This window comes from Maylandia zebra, linkage group LG16 (assembly GCF_041146795.1).
Source record: "Maylandia zebra isolate NMK-2024a linkage group LG16, Mzebra_GT3a, whole genome shotgun sequence".
Classification (NCBI taxonomy): Eukaryota; Metazoa; Chordata; class Actinopteri; order Cichliformes; family Cichlidae; genus Maylandia; species Maylandia zebra.
In genome coordinates this window covers 24,809,986-24,829,944 of record NC_135182.1, presented here as the reverse complement: position 1 = coordinate 24,829,944, position 19,959 = coordinate 24,809,986, and the positions used below count along the sequence as shown (strand labels likewise).

The 19,959-nt window shown below is 41.2% G+C and overlaps 1 protein-coding gene across 5 annotated transcripts in view; it reads left to right on the top strand.

Moving 5' to 3' along the window:
• The first annotated feature begins 4,321 nt into the window (after positions 1-4,321).
• map2 (microtubule-associated protein 2) overlaps positions 4,322-19,959 on the top strand; it is a 103,733-nt gene continuing 88,095 nt past the window's right edge. For all 5 annotated transcript variants that reach the window (XM_076875147.1, XM_076875145.1, XM_076875146.1 and 2 more), the window contains exon 1: positions 4,322-4,460. The gene's annotated coding sequence lies outside the window, so the exon portion shown is untranslated. The remainder of the gene's footprint in view (positions 4,461-19,959) is intronic.

Below are 19,959 nucleotides of genomic sequence, written 5' to 3'. Positions count from 1 at the left end.
ATCACAATGATATATGGGAATATGACAGTAAATACTAAATGTTAAACATTATTGTGCAGCACATAAGATCAACAGAACACAGTGTGCTTTGAGGTAGGAGCCAAAAAGGGTGTAGTTTGTGGGTGTGATTACCCGTGTGTACACCTGTGAGCATGGATGCGCTTGTTTTTTGTTTTTTAAAAGGTTCCTTCATGTAATAATCTGCTAGAGGGTGTGGGGGGGCCACAGCCCCGTCCTCCAGGGCATGAAGCAGGTGTGGAGGAGATCAAAACTCCAGACATCCAGAGGCCCCCAGAACACAAGAGACCAAGGAAGACCACCAGAGGGGCAGCTGCGCCACTGTCCCGGAAAGAGCTGAGGAGAGTCCCAGATGAGGGCTCACTCAGCAGCCGCGGAGCAGAAGCCAGGGGGAGTTGCAGTGACGCGCCCGTGAGCTCCGCCGGCAGCCAGCTGCGCCTGAGTGACCGAGCCCCAGGCCGAGAGGCCGGGGGCACCCCACCTCCGAAGTGGCCCGAGCAAGCCCCAGGCTCCAGGCCCCGACAAGCGGCCGCCAAGGAGTGAGCCGGTGTGTACCTGGACGCCCATCCCCGGACACAAAGAACCACCAACGCACCGACGTCTGAGGGGGTCCGCCACTGGCAGGGGAAGTGGTGGTAGGGGGAGATAGGCCTCCAAACCTTGGAGGGCCTGAGATGTCCCCAGAGAGGTGGCGCCTGACACCCAACCTGACATATAGACACAGACATACAGGCACACACAGACACAAACATCCATTCCCACCCTCATGCTCTCATATGCACTTACTCCACACTCAACCAACGTGGAGACAGACATAAAGAGACGTTGTACACACGATCACACTCCCCAAGCGTACTCTACAAACCGGGTCTAGGTGCCCCCGCCCCTGGAGGGGGGAACTGCACCCAGACCCAGGTGGTGTTTCCCTTTTCCCTGCGGTGGGGGGAGGCAGACCGCCCCGACTCCGCAGCAGCAGGAAGGCTCCACACTCCAGACCGCAGTCGGACGGCCAACTCCTCCTCCTAGTCCTAGCCCCCCTGCTCCAGCAGGTCGCAGAGAATGGGGGTGAGAGAAGACTCCAAACCTCCCTCCACCCGCTCATTGTAGTGTTGATGCATGTGTGTTCTAAGGTGCATTTAAAACCCAGGAGGGCTTGGAGCTACCTGCCAGAGAGCAGCAGGTAAGCGCATGGTCCCTCCTGCTAACCCTCAATGTCTACGTGTATTTAACATTGAGAGGTGGGCAACGATGCCAGGGGTGGGGTGTATACCCTGATGGTACTTTGGACTCCGTGTATCGTGCCAACCCCAAAGATCCTATATGTATGTGTAATGAGAGTGTGAGTAATGTGAATGTCTAAGTTGTGGGATAAAATTGAGGCAGAGGCAGCCAGAAGGGGACGGGGGGGGGTGGCCTCCTCTGCACCCTGGTGACATACCCCTACTCCAAGGCCCTGCATGTGTGGGTGGTTGTGGTGGAGCGGGAAGAGGGAGGCAGCTGGAGATGGGGAGGGAAGGAAGGGAGGGGCATGTGACCCCTCCCTGGGGCCAGCTCCCCCGCTGACCCCAGTAGGCACCCCCATACTCCCCGACCCGCCAGGGAAAGGGGGCCCAGGCCCATCCAGACCGGGGCCCAGTGCAGCAGCGCCGCCCGGCCCCACAGAGCCCGGGACAGTCCACCCAACCCCACCACAGAGAAAACTGCACCCACCCCACCATCCACTCATCTTCCAGACTACATAAGACAATAAACACCCAGGCTGAGATCTTCCTCCACCTCTCCTGTATCTCCCCCTCCTGCAGAGGGAGCTCCTGAGGAGAGGAAAGCTCCTGCAAGATGTGACAATCTCCCCCACCAGTTGAAGAGCCCCCCAGGTGGCTCGACGCACCGGCAGCACCCTGCTCCAGGGCTGGGCCCCCATGCAGTAGTGTCACGTTTCTTTCATGTTTGTATCTGTCAACGCTATTTATTTCTACAGCTGTCTTAAAATGTAAATATAGGATATGTTTAGTAACTTTTTATTTAATTTTTAACTTTTACTTGGTGTACTTGTGCTTTCTGTTTGAAGATGCTGTCCTTTTTGTATTTTTTTTTTCCACAAAAAAGAAAATGTATTTGGAAAATATAAAACTTTCCAATATAGATGCCATGCTCTACTTCCATAGTTATCTCAGTGATCAGATCTGTAGCAAAGGGACATGGCTGCTATTTTTTCCTGGATTGAGAAGCTGCACTAACGACTCCTACTGGGCTTTTGTTTTTTGGGGCTATGCTTTGATTCGGGGTCCACTCAAATCTTCATAAAAAGATATCTGTATATTCATATCCACATATCTGTAGACAGTTTGTAGTCCATCTGTGGTCTAAATTTGAGCAACTAATCACATTCAGGCAAGCTGTTTCCAGGTAAACAATGGAAAGGAAAAGAAGGATGCAACCTAACCAAGATCACCAATAAGACCCAATGAAAAGGTGAATACATGCATCATTTTAAAATGTCTGATTTTTACTTGTGGTACTGCAGTTGCTGAATATTTTATTCTTTTTTGTTGTTTGTTTTGTTCTTTTAAAACTCTTTTTGCAGTGCCCTATTATTTGCACACATAGGAGCAATAAGAGCAATACACCTAAAAATACTATGTTTTAATCCCCCTGAATATGTGGTCAAATTACAGGGATAATGTCTGCACATGGCTGGACTGAGGTGCCCCCCAGTAATATCGGTGTTTTGAAAATCTGAAAAATTATTTCCTTTCAGGATTCTTGCAGCCTGTCACTACTGGAAAATCCAACAGGTGTGTGGAAGGATTTCAGTTTAACTAGGAGCAAAAATGTAAAACGACAGAAGGGAGATGAGGTAGAAAACAAGCTGCCTGTGTAATTGGGTCATGACATAGAAAATCTGAAATTAGAATATTGCACATCATTGCTTGTCAAGCTGTCAGTGCCCATTAGTCTGAAAACGAACAAGTCAAGTGAGGCGTCTCTTCAGTTGAGAGCTCCGAGGTTTTAATTTCAATAATGTGAAGGATGTCTGCAATTCTCGCCAAGTCTACTTAAATAAGATGTAATTTATAAAAGCTGGATGGACAGAACATTGTGAGGTCATTTCAGTGATTTGGATGATTTACCTTTTATGGAGGTCGTCACTTTTTAAGGCCACAGTCTTAAAGTGAAACAGCTGGTATTTTTGATCCCGTATGCATAGCTTCCTCTTATAACGACCTGGGAAGGAGGCAATGGGCAGATGGTGGTCAAGGTCATCCCTCTCACATACTGTATGCATGTCAGCTGCTTTATACTGGGGATTTGGTGCTAAGATTCTAGAAATCGAAACTTGGATTTCATTAAATTAATTTACAGATTATAACTGGATGATTCCAAGTTCATAGAGGTGAATAGGGCTCATCTGTGCTTTCACATGGCTTCGGGTGTCAGCTGAGGTAAATCTTTTCATTCTTTAAGATCCCCCTCCTTGGTCACACAGCATTACAACACTCTTTGTTGCAGTCAGCAGAAAAAAAACGTAAAACTATCATGGTCGCTTGCACTCACTTCCAATTGAGAAGTGGGAGACCTTGTCTCTCCTTGAAAACTGAAGAAGAGCTCGAAGTGTCACATCAGTGCAATAGTAGTAGGATTGTCTGATCTCAATAGCAGGCAAAAAGAACCTCTTGTATCCACATGGGGGCCATATTGCTTCTTAGAAGACTACACAAGTCAACGAACAATATAATGCATACACATAGACTGTTTCCATGAGCTCTACATCAACTGAGTAAAATTAACCCTAACCCTATAAACGAATAAGCAGATTATTAACCCAATGAAAAGGGGGGAAGATGTGTGCACTGAACTATGAAAAGCAGATTGTAACTACAGCATTTGCACTCTGGGAGGCGCTCTTATATCAAAGAATATCTGAATACCGATTTACCATGTGTAAAAAATAAATAAATAAAAAATACTTACTGTTGAACTGGGATGACCACAAGTAACAGATGGGAAGTGATTCTTCATTAAGAACATTGTTTCTGGGAAGCCAAACTATTTTTCATGCAGTATTTTTAACCCATGCCCCGAACTGCACGTGTGCCTTTATACTGATTTATTGCCATAGCAACCTAAAGAACGTAATACTTGACGAGACGACATTTCGCCAGCCTTATTTACTTTGCAATACCTGCTGGCGTTGTACCTTTACGTCAACACAGTAGGTTTTACACTTCCGTTTAACCTGAAACGCGTCGGTACAGTTTGTTGCTGCTCCACCTCTGTGGTAATTTCTAGCAAAGGGTACACCAGAACACCGTAATGGCTAGTTTAAACACCGACGCAGTCTATCGGCGTGACTAGTAGGATCATTACGGTAAATGTAGGTTGCTGAGCCTGTGTGTGTCCGACAGACCGGGAGTTCCTCTGGAAGACACTACGCCGAACAGGTAAAGAATTTAACACTTCTTTGCTTTTAACAGCATCGTTTTAATGCAGCATAATATATTGCGATTGGCAGCGACTTAAAAAGCATGCGACATTGAATGGCTAGAAAAAGAAGTCCTTACACCCAGCAGTAAATTGACATTTCAGTGAGCTGAAGCTGAAATGATGAGGTGCCCCTCTGTGTCTGTGTGGATGGAAAAAGGACGCATTGTTCGTCCGAAGGAGAAGTGAATCTGGGCTCCTGTGAGTCTGTGTGCTGTCTGAGCTGTGGTGTGAGCCGGTTTTAAGATGAAAAATGCTGCGAAATTCATCCGATAATAAATCACATCTTAGGAATAGATCTAGAAATCAGAATCCCAAGATAGGTAGAATCCACACTGACTGACCTAATTGATCCACTTTTTAATTTTTTGATGGGGTTCAGGAATAATGTCTGCATTGTGCTACTTAAAGGCTTCACCTACTGCGGTGACTGCGGGAACTTGGCTTGCTGCGGTGGCAGTGCAAGGCTATTGGGCTTTAGTAAGCCTATAACACATTTCGGAAAGCTGTAGGTAACTGTGATAAAATCATCAGAGGGAATCCCTAGAGAAATATGACATTAATTTCCAATCACCCCAGAAAGGAAAAAGGGGGTGCAAAAGGAAAAAAACAGGTGCTGAGTCATATTGGCGGGTCCTTCCCCTGATTGATCTCACAAATTGAAGCCTTGTATGTGCATGTCTGTTGTTGTCACCGTCGCCACTGCATTTAATGTTAGATTACAGTTTAGTTTATTTCATTTAAAGGCATTTTGAAAGACTTGATGTCTTTATTAAACCCAGCACAACAAATAACACTTTAAAAAAAAAAAGCCAGGGCTGTTACACCTCAGAGGTCTTTTTCTTCATACTGAAATGGCTATTAAGTAAGCTCATACATGATGGGTTCCTTACACAGTACATAGGCTTCAGTCCAGTCTCATTTACATACAGGCACTGGCTATTGATTTTCCTCCATCAAGTCCATTTACAGTTTGTGCACACATACATATAAATGCCTGATGCATTCAGGATGAGGCTGCCATATATTGAGTCATGCACAGCCAGGGAGGCTGCTGTGAGCTCCTCCTTGGTGAGGGATGGGGCTCATGCTTTCATGTTTGTGAAGGACCCGGCTGGTCGTTCCACCTAGGTCTACATTTTGCCTGTTGGACGTAAATTCAGCTTTCTCAAGATGCTTCAGCCATCACATCCTTATATCTCTATGGCAAAGAGGACAAGAGGAACATTTCAAGAGCTTACTCCATGTTTGGATCTATACTTTGACATATTCTGGAGAAAAAAAGGCCAAAAAGCAACAAAACTGGAACATATGTAACATGCCTTCTGTTTTTTTTCTTTGTGAAGTAAAGGTTATGATTTGCTTCCTTTAAATTGCATTAATATCGACACATTGCCTTTGCATTGGTGATTAATGATGTGTTTATTTTAGCATAAATGACTCCTTTTATATGGGCTTTATGTATTGATGAGAAGGTAAACAGTCTGAGTTTACTGATTGCGTTTCTGATTGTGTTTAGCCGGAAAGTTGACCTCTGATGCAAAATCTTTCTAGTGATAGCCCTTTTTTTGCTGAAATAACCAGTTGACGTTGAAGTATATGTATTAAAACAAACAAGCAAAAAAAAAAAGTCTAATTGTCTTTCTATTGTCGAAATCTCAGATTAACTGAGAGTAAACTGAAGCTGAAATTATGAGGTTAATTAAGCATTTTGGCTCAAATGTGTAAAAAGAAGGGTTGATGGTTTCGGTATTAAATGTCACCCCTGTTTAAGTTGTTGGAAATAATATTGAAAGAATTCTAAGTAAAGTATTTGTTGTCTTACATGTATATATTGCAGGGCTGTGGTTTGTAATCTCAGCCAATAAGTGTGCAGAAACATTCTTAAAATTGATCGGATCTAATAAGCAAAACTGAAAACTTTCATTTGGCTGTAAGAGTGACAATACCGTTTGAGGTGCCAGTTAGGATGGGAATAGCACTGCAACCTGGCAGTTCACATTCACGTGTGGCGCCTCGCATTGTGGGTCAGCTTTACATAAGCCTTGTGTGTCAGTGAGGCAACCTAATCCTGATTCCTACAAAGATACTTAGTCAGCCTGGACAGTTATACACACACACACACACACACACACAGGCAGTCCTCCTTTGTCACATTCGGAGTTTGATGTAATGCTCCGTGCTTGTTTGTGTCTGTGTGAGACAGAGAAAGTGGGAAAGGCTCCCTGTATGAAAGAAGATAGACACTCAGTGGTATCTTTGGCTGCAGCGCCAACACACTAACACTCAACCGACATGCCTGCCAGCTAACTGCCAATCTCGCTCCCTTCTTTCTGTCCCTCTGGCAAAGGGAGGTATTCCAGGTTTTTGTAGAGATTAGCACACTGGTCAGCGTGCCTGTAAAGTAGTGATTTATAATTATCTTAAGGATCAACTAGGGGCACAGATTTTCTCATTGCTGAGTAATTGGTCAGTTATTTAATTTATAGGTTGATTGGTTTTGATTTTATCTCAAAAATTTGTAAAGCAAATTTTTCTTTTTTTAGAATCCACATTTGTATTAAATACGACAAAAATGCTGGCAGTCCTCACATCTGAGAAGCTTTGCAGTTCACATATATGAAAACAGTTTATTAATGTTAATGACTCAATAGGACTGCTACTGCAGTTACTAGTAATAGTTGTTTATTCTTGTTGATGGCATAAACTTTTGCACTGAGATCCAGGATTCTTTCTTACACACTTGCACTTGAAATCGATCCTGTTTTGAGGAGAGAGGGAAATAGAAAAGCATATGGGGTTCATAAATAACTAGCAGGTCATTGATTAAGAGCTTGCTATAGTACTTTAGCTGACCACTTATATTCATTGTAACAGTGGGTAGTTCGGTGTCAAGGATGCATGGCAGGAGTTCTGTGTCACCAGGATAAGATCCAGCTTTACGTTCGGTATTCAGCAGACTTTGTTGTGCATGGTGTTTAGACAGTGCCTATGCAAAGCACCGGTATGAACGAATGCTTTCAGGTCAGGGACAGGTGAAGGGCAACCATCACCCGGAAGGCAATGTCTTGCTTGATGACAGCAGTTTATTGACACTGGGAAGCTTTGATTGATTTGAAGCTTTGATTGATTGTCCTATTCAGTAATGGTTCCTCCTTGTCAACTAAAGCTATCTGTACAATATGTAGGCTGAAGGATTGAAGCACGCAAAACTTGGTCACCACTCCAACCTTTAATGCAATCATATACAAAGCAGTTATTTCACTTAGGTAGTATTTCCATGTCATACCTGTCAAATGTCACATTTAACCAATGCGATGCAGCTTTTAGTGACTTTACAAATTTTTCTTGTTTATACCGTGAACATCTTACCAATTCTTCCATTGCAATCTTCTCTGAGAGCAGATTATCAGTGGAAATAAAGCGTGTAAGTCGTAATCCCAGATCAGCATTGAAATGCTAATGGAAAGCAGAATGCTGACTTCACTTGTGCTCTTGACAGTCCTGTCAGCAAAAGAGCAATCACGCTGACAAGTCTGAGCTAACTAATTTACATTTTTGGCTACGGTTCAGGAGTGGCATGCCCCCGTGCTGACCTCGCCTGACTTGAAGCTAACGGACATCCACTTCCACACAGATTTCTACACGCTGAGCAGCGTGATGTTATATATGCTTTTATGTGTCTTGTGGAATTCTGTTCCTCAGCTTTGATTTTTATGCCCCGAGGGACAGCTGGGGTCAAGCCCAGTGGTCTTTAGTTTGCAGGAGGCTGAGATCAGTCAAGTCAAACCCACAACCGCCTGCCCCAACATCCAGACTCTCTCTGTCTTCCTGACACCTCTGGTTGGAGTATAGACAATGGCTGTTGGTTGCATACTGAACCTAAAGCACATCTCTTTAGTAATGTGGATAAAACCAAAAGCGTCCAAGCTTGAGCTTGACACAGAGATTTAAAATGTAGTTACACAGATATTTCAGAATGTAGTACTCTGACAGAAAAACCTCTCAATTATTTGAAAGTGCACTAGGCTGTTTTTTTATTTTTAAATTCACAAATTGCTTCCTCCTTATTGAAAATTCTTTGGACATGGAATATATTTGCTTTTGCTATTGCCAGCACCTCACACTCTCAAATGGGAGCTCTGGCATGAGAATTCACATGAAAATTGGACTGTAGTGTTTTGTATTTACGCATGAATATGGAAAATGAGTCACCGTCCTTCCAATGTTGCATGTCAACTTTCTTACAGCAAAGCCTGTTGAGGATAAATAATATCCAGTCCTCAAGAAAAACCCCTAGAGTTTAAAGTACAAGGTGAGACTTGTATGGTGTAATGATGGTGCGATTTTTACTGCAGCGCCATAATTTGAAAAACAACAGTGTTTATTTTTTTGTCATCATAAAATCACTCACAGGTGACAGGAAGTGATAACATCAGGCAAGAAGCCACAGTTTCACGTACTGTTGGCAGTTCCAGTGTCCAAGCAAATCTTTGTCAAAGAATATGGCACACGTGGCATATAGCACTGATATGTAAGAGAAAAAGAACAGGTGCATGTGTTTACTATTCATATATGCATTTGTGCTTCAAGTCAAATATAGGAAATCAATAAAACACGAAACTTTATTGACACCATTCTGATGTCAGAAGTGTATATGGATGGATTTTTTTTTCAAAGTAAAGAGAATATGGTATGTAGAACGAGAAAGAAAGCTGATATAAATATATGTGTGGGCTGAAGCAGGAAAAACATAAGGATGACTCACAACTCACCTAACTATCCTGTTTTTCCTCTCCTCTTGTGTGTGTTGTTTTTGCATCTGTGTTTGTGTACAACATCCCTCAGTCTTTGTGTGGGAGTCTGTGCTTAAGTGTGTGGGTATCGTTTACAGCTAAATAATGCTTGTGCTAAAGGAGAAAAAAACATCCCCCTCAGCATTTTCTCTGGTGTGTGATGTTGACTGCATCCCAGTGGCTTTATTTTGTGACATAATTCCGTCATTTAGGTTCTTTCAACCTGCTTCAGCCGATTCAGTGGTTCCTTGCGTTTTGCTGAATGCCTGATAACAAGGCTCATAGAAGAGTGTGTGGTCATAGAAATCCAGCTAAACGGCCAGCCCGTAAAAGAACTGTTGTGGGAGATGAACTTCAGGATTATGATTGTTTTGCAATAATCAAACTCTATTGTAGCCATACTGCAAATATCTCAATAGCATAATAACCCCACTAATCTTTTCTTTATTTATTTTTTGGCAAATGCTTGAGTAATATATGTTAGGCCTTTTTGCTTATATTTGATAGCCACTGTTCAACTGACAGGTAATGTAGAGAAAGAGAGATGAGTGATTTTCAGTAAAGATCTGATCGGTCTGGAATTGAACCTTAGACTCAGCTGATTAAGGCATTTTTCCCATGTGGCTATCCCCTAGCGGCTAGGGCCTAGCCACTTGAGTTGTCTTTGTTTATTCCATTTAAGGCTAAACTAAAATAACAGAATAACAAATACTGTACTGGAAAGCTCATCAGAGTGTTAGAAGTGATGAATATTTCTAAAATCTCACTGATGAGGATGATGAAATCCATTAGTGCGCTGATACAGTATATTGGTCAAATCCCTGAGTGTTTCACTGCCGTTCATTATCGGAGAGCCAAAACCCCTGAGATGATCCAAAAACAGCCATCTTCCCGCCCAGTGCCTACAAAATCCCTACTACCCTTCACATCCTTATTTGAAAGGGTTTAAAATGAAACAGATGTATCATAAATATCCTTCAGTCTTATCTACATTTTCCTCTTTGATTTCCTGCAATGATAATAGGCCTCACAACATGAAGCCCGATATCAGTGTCCATCTCATAAATGAGAGACCCTGTCAATCATGAAGAGAAAGCTAAAGAGTCTGAAATCTTCTTGATGGGGTTTCTTCCCAGCAGAATTAAATGTAAACGTGTGAAGCCCTGGCTTAAAGGTGCCAATATGTGCTGCGCTTTTTAGCTTGCATTTCATCTTATGTAAGGTGTGTCAGACATAACATAATATAATGTAATTATCCCACAAAAAATATGTTGTTTACACGTGTTCTTTGTCAGTCTGGGAGAAAACATACTTAACATACTGTAAGTATGGATCTCACCATGCAGATGCAGAATGTCAGTGAGCTTGCATAAATTGCTTGTGTTACAGCCTCTGTCAGGGTAATTGCATTTCACATCGCTTTGTTAAAATGCTTCAGTGTTACTGCTCTGTCTTCTGCCCTCTCGTCTTAATGGCTTTTCTTGATGGAGCACAGAGGTGGATGGTGACGCCCCCTAAGGTCTGCAACAGACCAGACAGGGGAGCTGCTGAATGACAACATTGCAGAGGAGTAATTATCTTTTGTGTTTCTTTCTCAAGCTAATGAAAAAAACAGTCAGAGAGCACTTAAGTGAATAGCGCTTTAAGACCTTCTTTCCACCTGCACATGTTGTTCAACACATGTTGACTGCATTATGTCATGAAAATGCAGGAGTCCATCACTGTCGGCATTAATGCGCCTCAGATATGTCAATTAGTTAATGCCAGGAATAGTCAGAGATGCATTTAATTACACTACCAACATGAGTGATGAAATGCTACCACTTTCAAAATTACCAAGAAGCGATAGGGTACTTACGATCGAGAAAATAGATGAGGATTACAGAACTGTGCAAAAGTCTGGAGCTACCCTTCATTTCTTTATGTATTGTTTCTGAGGAGCCAGGCTTTCTTGTAATTTTGGTCTTGAGCAATAGTTTTCCAGGCTTTCTGAAGGTCTTTCAAAGTTTTTCAGTCTGCTATTTGTACCTGGCCGATTTCAGTGGATTGCTTTTATTTGTTTGTTTGCTTTTAACACAGACCTATCAATCACTCAATCATTTTGAAAGCACCTAAGTCAAGAAATGAACCAGTGTTTTGGCTACATGGACAAAAAGATCCCGTTTTTTGTTGTATCTTTAGGTACTTTAGTTTTTAGCAGCCTGTCTCAAAAACACATAATTTGTTCCCATTTTATTAATTGAATGTATGAAAAATGGCAAAGGTAACTGTTTGGGAGGCATGAAATGGGATTTTTGTATCAACAAGTTTACTCTTATTAGCGCTATTAGCTGAAAAGGTGACATATCTCAACATGGTGTACATTAAGAATTTGAGGGAAACAGGCAAGTGGAGGAAGAGAGAAGCCTGTCTACAGAAGCTCACCAGTATCTGAAAGTCATGTCCTTAAAAATGGGAGAAAATCTCTAACAAAGACCTGACACAGGACCTGAGAGATGTATCTGGCTCTTCAGTTGAACGTCAGAAATATTTTCAGTGGAAGGGTGGCTGTCAAGAAGCAGTGTTGAGGATCTCACCAAAATTGGATATACTGTCAGATTTTGATCCACCATTGTCCAGCCAACATGATCCATCCATTTTATGCAGCTTAGTTTTTAATCCCAAACACACTGCCAATGCAGTAAAAGCATACCTGGAGAGAAAATCGCATAATAGAACACTTTAAGTGATGGGCTGACCTCCCAAGAGCCCAGACCTCAACATCACCGAAACAGCGTGGCATCATCTTGACAGAGAAGGTAACAAAAGGAAGCCAATATCCAAAGGAGAGGTTTGAGTGTCCTTCAAGAAGCCTGGAGAACTATTACTGACGCCAATTTCAAGAAATGACAAGAAAGGTTGTCAATAAGAGTTCAGGCTGGGTTGCAGGATAAAGTGGGCACAATAATATTGACTTTCAAGTTTGTTAGAATTGTACAAACACAGTTTTGCCTCATATATTGTATTTCCGTGCATGTTTGCACCCAATATGTTTCTCAGTGTCCTAGCAAAATATAAAGAAACCTTTGCACAGTCCGTTTGTTGATTATTGCTGTAGTTATGTGATTTTCTCTGCATTTCTATTACCTGGAGACAGATTTTTATATAACTTATGAAGCTAGTACTATTTGTTATTAGGAATGGAATCCAAAATACTTTATATAAAATAGACTAAATGCTGAATCACTATTTGGCCACAGCTAACATATGAATTTTTTTCTTCTTCATCGCCTGGCGTGTTGGCTTTCCTTTTCCCACCATATTGTCGGAAGTGTCACCAGACGCTTTGTAGAGTGTGTGATCTGTGATTTTGAACTTGTTGGGGATCTGTGGGAATTCAGAACGTAAAAGCCTACAAGTTAGACATGAGAAAAAACATGAATTATTCCTTCAATGTTTTGAAGTGTTGTTTCATCTCTTCAGCTTTCGTCTTCGGGGAAGCAAGTCGTCCCTCGTTCAGTTATATCATAAACACTCACGCCTACTCATGTGAAAACCCACACATGGAACAAAAGCACATACACACAAGCACGCATTCACCCAGAGATGCAATTGCACAAACTACACATGGTTGTCGATTAGAATAGATGAGTCTTTAATCTGGTGGTTTGTGAACTCTTTTGATGGCTGTGTTTCACTTGATGTGTTGCGGCAGACTTTTCTCTTCTTGACAGGATTATCCTGTCAAATGACTGACGCCAGCTCCTATGGAAAGCTTCATCCATGCAACCTCAAACACTGTGGAGCTTTATTTTGAGATATCCACTGTCACAGCAGCACAGTCGAGGATTATAACTGGGCTTTTATTGTGTGCATTTCAGAGTGTTTGCTTCCTTTTCTGAAGCAACCTGTTGCTTAACTCTTTAGTAGTAGGTAAAAAAAAATGCCTTTTCTTCCCAGGGTTTCAGCTGAAACCCTATTTTTTTTGATCTGGCTGTCACTCATCACATAATATACTCTGTGATGGTGAGGCACTTGTGTAGTCAGAATATAAAAGGTAGATAAGTTTACAAAATCTAATCACTGATAAGAGATTTGTCGATTGCTTGGCAGAGAAACTAACTGTGAATGCACATTTTAATCCACATATTCGATTAGGGGTTTGTCAAAAAGGTAAAAACAGAACTGAAGGTGCTTATGTAAACAGACAGCCTATTACTTTGTCAGAGAACAGAGGCAAAGCCAAATCCCACATGTACATAACTGGAAGATGATAGCCCATTATATCCTGTGCCAAGTAGAGGAGGCCATGAGAAGGTCACTGGCATACTGTCCAAAAACTGTGAGTGCACAGTTTCTACCACGGGCCGGGATGTGTGCATCAGCGGGTGCTGATTAAACAATGTGCCACAAAATGCAAAAACATTTAACTGGATTAGCGTTAGGTTGGGCAGGTTTAGACAGAATAAACTAAAAAACTGTAAACATAGAACTTGTATAGCTTGCTCATCCATTAGCTTTACATTTTCTCTAGTAACTTTACTCTTTTAACCACCTGCCTCAATTTTTTACACTTAGGCCCATAATTTGTTGGGCAAAGACACAGTTTTTGCATTTTTTTTGCCTATGGATTTTTTTTATTAAACAGTCAATATCTGATGGGAGTACAGATATTCAGCTTTAATTTCAGGGAAATTTTGCTTTATTTGTTTAGGAATTACAGTTATTTTTCTACATAGTATTCTATTCTCAGAGGCCCAAAATCGGACGATCGTGGCTCAAGAGTTGGGAGTTCGCCTTCTAATCGGAAGGTTGCCGGTTCGAGCCCCGGCTCAGACAGTCTTGGTCGTTGTGTCCTTGGGCAAGACACTTCACCTACCGCCTACTGGTGTTGGCCAGAAGGGCCGATGGCGCGATATGGCAGCCTCGCTTCTGTCAGTCTGCCTCAGGGCAGCTGTGGCTACAACTATAGCTGCCTCCACCAGTGTATGACTGGGTGTGTAAAGCGCTTTGGGGTCCTAGGGGGGACTAGTAAAAGCGCTATACAAATACAGGCCATTTACCATTTATTTACCAAAAGTATTTCGACAAACTATAATAATGTTAAATAAGGCTTATTTTGTTATGTTGTTTTTCCTTCTTTGAGATTTTCTGCTAGGCTTCTACTGCAGCCGCTTTCAGTTGCTGATTGTTGTCTCCACCATTACAACACATAATTTAGTATGCTTCAGATCATGCTGCATTAATTTACTCTTCCCATCATTCTGGTACAAGTTAAACTGTCCAAATATTTTTCCACGACTGTGCGGGCTTTTTTAGCTGGTTTCAGGCAAAGTCTAGTCTGTCTTTTTCAATCTTGAGTGTAAAGAACGGTTTGCAGTTTGCAGCCCTCTGTATTTTCCTTCATGACGGCATCTCTCGATTACAGAATTTGACAATGATATGACTATCATATCGTGTTAAAAGTCTCATTGACTTGGTTAGATATGGTGAAGTTGTATTTATTTATATTTTAATAATTCACCTTGTTCACATTTTGTCATCTTTCAGGTCTTTTGATGTTGGTGAGTTGGTCAGTGCATTTATTCTTAATAATCAACAAACTTATTAATTTGAGCCTAATGACGTCTTCCCCACTTGCATTGACATCTCCTTGGGAACGAACCTCACCTGTCCGTGGATACTGCTTATCAGTAAGTTGTGTAATTAATTCTGACTCTCCAAAAAAAGGGGGACTGTGCACAAAAGTGACTGTAATTCCTCAACAGTGAATGCAAAATTTTGTAAAACTCACAGTGTCTTTGAAGCTGCAACCGCGTTGTGATTGTTTGATTTAAAAGCGACTGTGGTGGTGTGCAGAGGGAAAAGTGCAAAGTTTTCCATTTGTCCAACAAAACATGGACTTAACCGTAATTCATAATGAAACTGTAGCGGCAAAAATGTAAGGGCTGACAAAAAAAAAAAAATCACACAAAGCCATCCAAAAATACAACGCTTATTAGACTACCAGGATTAAGAGCTAGTGTATATATGACTAAATGTGAGTGGAAACTTCCCTATTAGAGGAAATTCTAGGATTACAACAAAGGAACAGGGGATGGGATTACTGTACTGGTAGATCACATGCATACACACAATAGGCTTTTGTATGACTGATAAAGAGTGGTACGAGGAAAAATTGGAGTGTGAGACAACCTTTGTTGTTGACAGGTCATATTGTTAATTATAAATGACTTCTTAGAGATAACAGATGGATAGTATCATAAACTAATGAAATATCTGCAAACCAATTTTTCACTGTCTTATAGCAAATTATTTCCACAGAAATGAAAATGTGTTCATTTGTATTTCCAAACAGTATTAATAGAGGGTGCATTTATTTTGACCTTCATCCAAACAAGGCAATGAAACATGATGTAGCACTAAATAAAAGTGTCTGTCATATCAGACCTGTGACATATTAGATAAACAACTGTGGCGAGGATTTCGGGATCTCAGCTTTATCAGGATTCTTGGCTTACTAAAGAAGATATTAGGGCTCAATTTTAGCTGCTCCTCTCAGACATATAATTTGGTCATTTTTGGAGTAGGATTGAGGAGGATGCATATTAAACAGCTATTGTTTTTCTCTTTCTCACTTTAAGTATTTCCATGATGTGTAAAGCTCATAATGTTTTGTGAAACATATTAAGCTTAGTCCTGCTAATCTTAAAGGTTATTCTGAAATCTTTTACAAAGCTGTGATCTCACCTGGTGTGCCCATATTCAGTGTATTTGAGCGAGGCAGATGTGCCCACATGCATGTTAGCAGTCCAGACTAAACCCCACTCTGAGTGGCCTTAATTGATTTTAGTAAGCCAACTAAAACCACCAGGCTTAGGTTAGCTAATATTTTTTGCTTTCACCCAATGGTAGCCATTAAGTCAAACCACCCACTATTATCACACATGCGCGCGTGTGCACACACACACGCACACACACAGAGTAAAGCATGCTGCTCTTTCACGGCCTTCAATCTATCTGCCTCTTGTCAGCAGGCATTCCCTTTCTTTGATTTGCTCATTGCGGTGTTCTTCCATGTTGTGATAACTGATGTTATGTGCCCTCTCTTGTTTTCGGTAGCATGGGCCAGAGACACGAAGACGGCTAAAAGAATCCCGGGGAAGAGGGAGAATGGTTTGTTCACCCTGCCAGTTCTCTCTTCATATGTAGCCACTGCTTGCAGGGCATAGCCTTGAGAATGCAAGACTGGATCAAAAATGATCCGCTCCGTTTCCTTCCTTTGTTTCCCTCTTTGTGTATATTTCAGAAAAGGGTGTATTTATTCAGCCATTGCATTAAACATCCATTTTTCCATGGCAACCAGGCACTGATGATCCATTTAGGATGTGTAGATACAGCATTGCTCACTCCTTTTCATTTCTTTTACATTAGGCCAGGGAGAAATCGAGTGGGAAGGCACTGATAGCTGATAAGCTAAAAAACATGAAGTTATTTGGTTTTATTAACAACTGATTGAAACACAAAGATTTAACCATTTTCTGGTAAAACAAAATAGACACACGGTGCCAAATTACTAAATAATATGTAAGAAGACCCTCTCAGTATCTTTTATTGGATTGGATTAAGGTTACAATTTGTGCTTTATCTGTGGTTTGAAATAATGTGAATACAGTACTTTGTCTTTTGGAGCAAATACAATAACGCCTGACTGCATTAGTATAACCAGAAATTATAAACCGAAGGTTGAATATGTTGAATTTTACCGTGGTATTCTTATTCCATTTGTCTGTCAAAATGATTACACAAAAACCATTTGGCTGAATTTCATAAAACATGGTTGAGAGGTACAGTAGTGTGGAAATGTGTTCTTAATACAGTGGAACCCCGACTTACGAAATTAACTCGTTCCAAAGGGTCTTTTGTAAGTCAAAGCACCTTTTTCCATCGCCTTTTGAGTGAGGCGATGCTGGCTGAAGACAAAGTTCTTGGTGGAGGAGGAGGTGGCGGAGGTTGAAGAAAGCATACGTATACATGCATACATGCGTACATGTAACATTATGGAATTGAATTTAATGTTTCTATTTTATCTATTTCGTTACGCAGGCATTTTGCCGTACCACGGGCAGAAATATTGCCATTAAGTGCCTTCGTAACTTGAATTTTGCGTTAAATGGGGTCTTCGTAAGCCGGGGTTCCACTTTATTTTGATAAGATGATGTAAAGTCTAAAGCCTTACTGAAGTGGCACATTTAGTATCAGTCCCTAGGGGCAGCAGAGCATAGGTTTATTCTTCAGAACAACATTAAATCACACGTGAGATGTTCTCAGTTTAAGGTAAAGACACAACCAGATAAGTTTCCTCGCTCACTTGATAAGCTTTATTCTGCTTAAACAAGCACTTGGTTTAAGTACAGTCAATTCATGCTTACCAGTATTTTAGTGCCTCTCGTGTCACTATTGGAAAAAATACACTTAATGTGATGCTGACACGAAATGTGACCATACATTTGCATTATTTTTTTGTTTGTATTTTCTGTTCATACCTTCATAAACAGGGACTCTGTTTTGTATATAAATTTGATCATCTTTTAAATTAAATTCTTTCAGATGTATTTGGTGATTAAAAATTAAAGTGGAAGATAGTCATGATTATGACAGACCTTTTACAACTCTTTCTGCCAACTCTTTCTTTTCTATCTAAAAATTGATAAAATGTTTCTGTAGTTCAAGATGTGTGCAGGCTTGACAAAACAGACAAGAAATTATATTAACAAAGTCTTGATTTATGTGGTCTGTCATTCTGAATTCAGGACTTTAGAGGTCACTGGTGTTTTAGTCGCTCTACTCCCTTCCATTTTCTCAACCACATTCAAACCTTGTTGGCTCCTCCCTGTTTTCTTTGCAATGATAAATGTGCTGAGAGTAAATGAAAATTATAACCAAGGTCAAGTTATTGTATTTAGCTGATGGGGGTTGTGCTTTTTCTAATTGCGTTATATATCATGTAGGGGTAAAAGTGCAATACTGGTTGAAGTTATACCTCAGTTGAGCCTTATCGATTACTTGACATCTTGCAGAATTAGTTTGGTCATAGACCGTATTGGGCTTCTTTTTTTCCTCTTTCTTTGATTTCCTTTATAGGAAATGTGGCTGTTTACAGTCGGGGAAATTGTTATTTGATCCACTTGCTCACTTACAAAGAAATCAAATCTTATTTTTATGACAGTTTCATTTTAATGGAGACAGAATATCAACTGAAAATCCAGTAAAAACATATTAAAGCTTATAAATTGATTTAGTACTTGGTCGTGGAATCGTTGTATTTAGTTTGTGACCAAGTTTGCACACATCTGATGACTGATTCTGGGCAACTCCTCTTTACTGAAACTCTTAAATCCTTTAGGTTTATTGACTGCGACTTGGCAACTCGATGCTTCTTTTCTATAGGACTGAGGTCTGAAGACTGGCTAGGCCACTGCATGAACTTAAAGTGCTTCTTCTTTAGCCACTGCCTTGTAGTTTGGCGGTGTATTTTGGGTCATTGTCCTGCTGGAAGACACATCATTCACCATCTTCAGTTTTCTGGCTTTTATGGTACATGGTCCCATCCATTGACCCATCAATGCAATGTCAGCGTCGACCTGTGTCGACAGGCTAAAAGCATATTGTTACCACCACTGTGCTTGACGGTGGGGATAATCTCTAGATACTCAGCATTTCTCTTCTAGTTGATGTCAGAGAGCTTGTTTATGGTTTCATCTGACCACAGCACTTTCTTCCAAGCCTCCTCTGAATAATTTAGGTGCCTACTGGCAAACTTAAGATGGGCCTATGCATGTGCCTACTTAAACAGGAGGACCTTGCATCCCAACGGCCTTCAGATCATTAGCAAGCTCCTCCCTTGTAGTTTTGTGCTGATACACCACCTTTCTCTTGATTATCCTCACCCCATGAGGCATGATCTTGCATGGAGCTCAGGACCGAGGGTGATCAATGGTTATCTTATACTTCTTCCATTCCCAAATAATTCCACCAACAGTTGTCACCTTCTCACCTAGCTTCTTGTAGGCCATTCCAGCCTTCCGGACACATCTGCTTTGTACATATAACAAGCTGAGAACAGGAGTATCTGTAATTGATTGGCTGTGTGCCACATGGGTACAAAGCCAATTTCTTGGAGCCAGAATTCTGGCTGGGTTAAAGGGGATCAAATACTTATTTTACTTTTTGTTTGTTTGAGTTTAGAGTGGATTATCTTCACTCTAAGTACTCCAGAGTTATTCAAAAACCTGTAATTGCTCCAAGATTTTGGTTTGATTATCTGTTGACCACCTCACCATATCAAACAGTCAAACACGGGATTGTCCCCCAAAATTTGGTCCGGCAGATTTAGTGGACATCTCAGGAGTCTAACTCCCTACATTCCCTTCAAGGTTTATCAGTAGCAGCCTGAAAAAAGACCAAAAAAAACCTTTTCCCTCCTTCTGACATGAACCTTCACTTAGGCTGAATCAGCTAATGCTGTTATCAGTTGCTATGGAGACTGACTGAGTTAGGATGTTGCTGTGGAAACTGAGCAGCAGCTCATTACCACCCACAGCAACCCTCCACACTCGCTTGAGCAGCACCACACAAATACATAGCTCATACACACTCATTTAAATACACACATACACAGTAG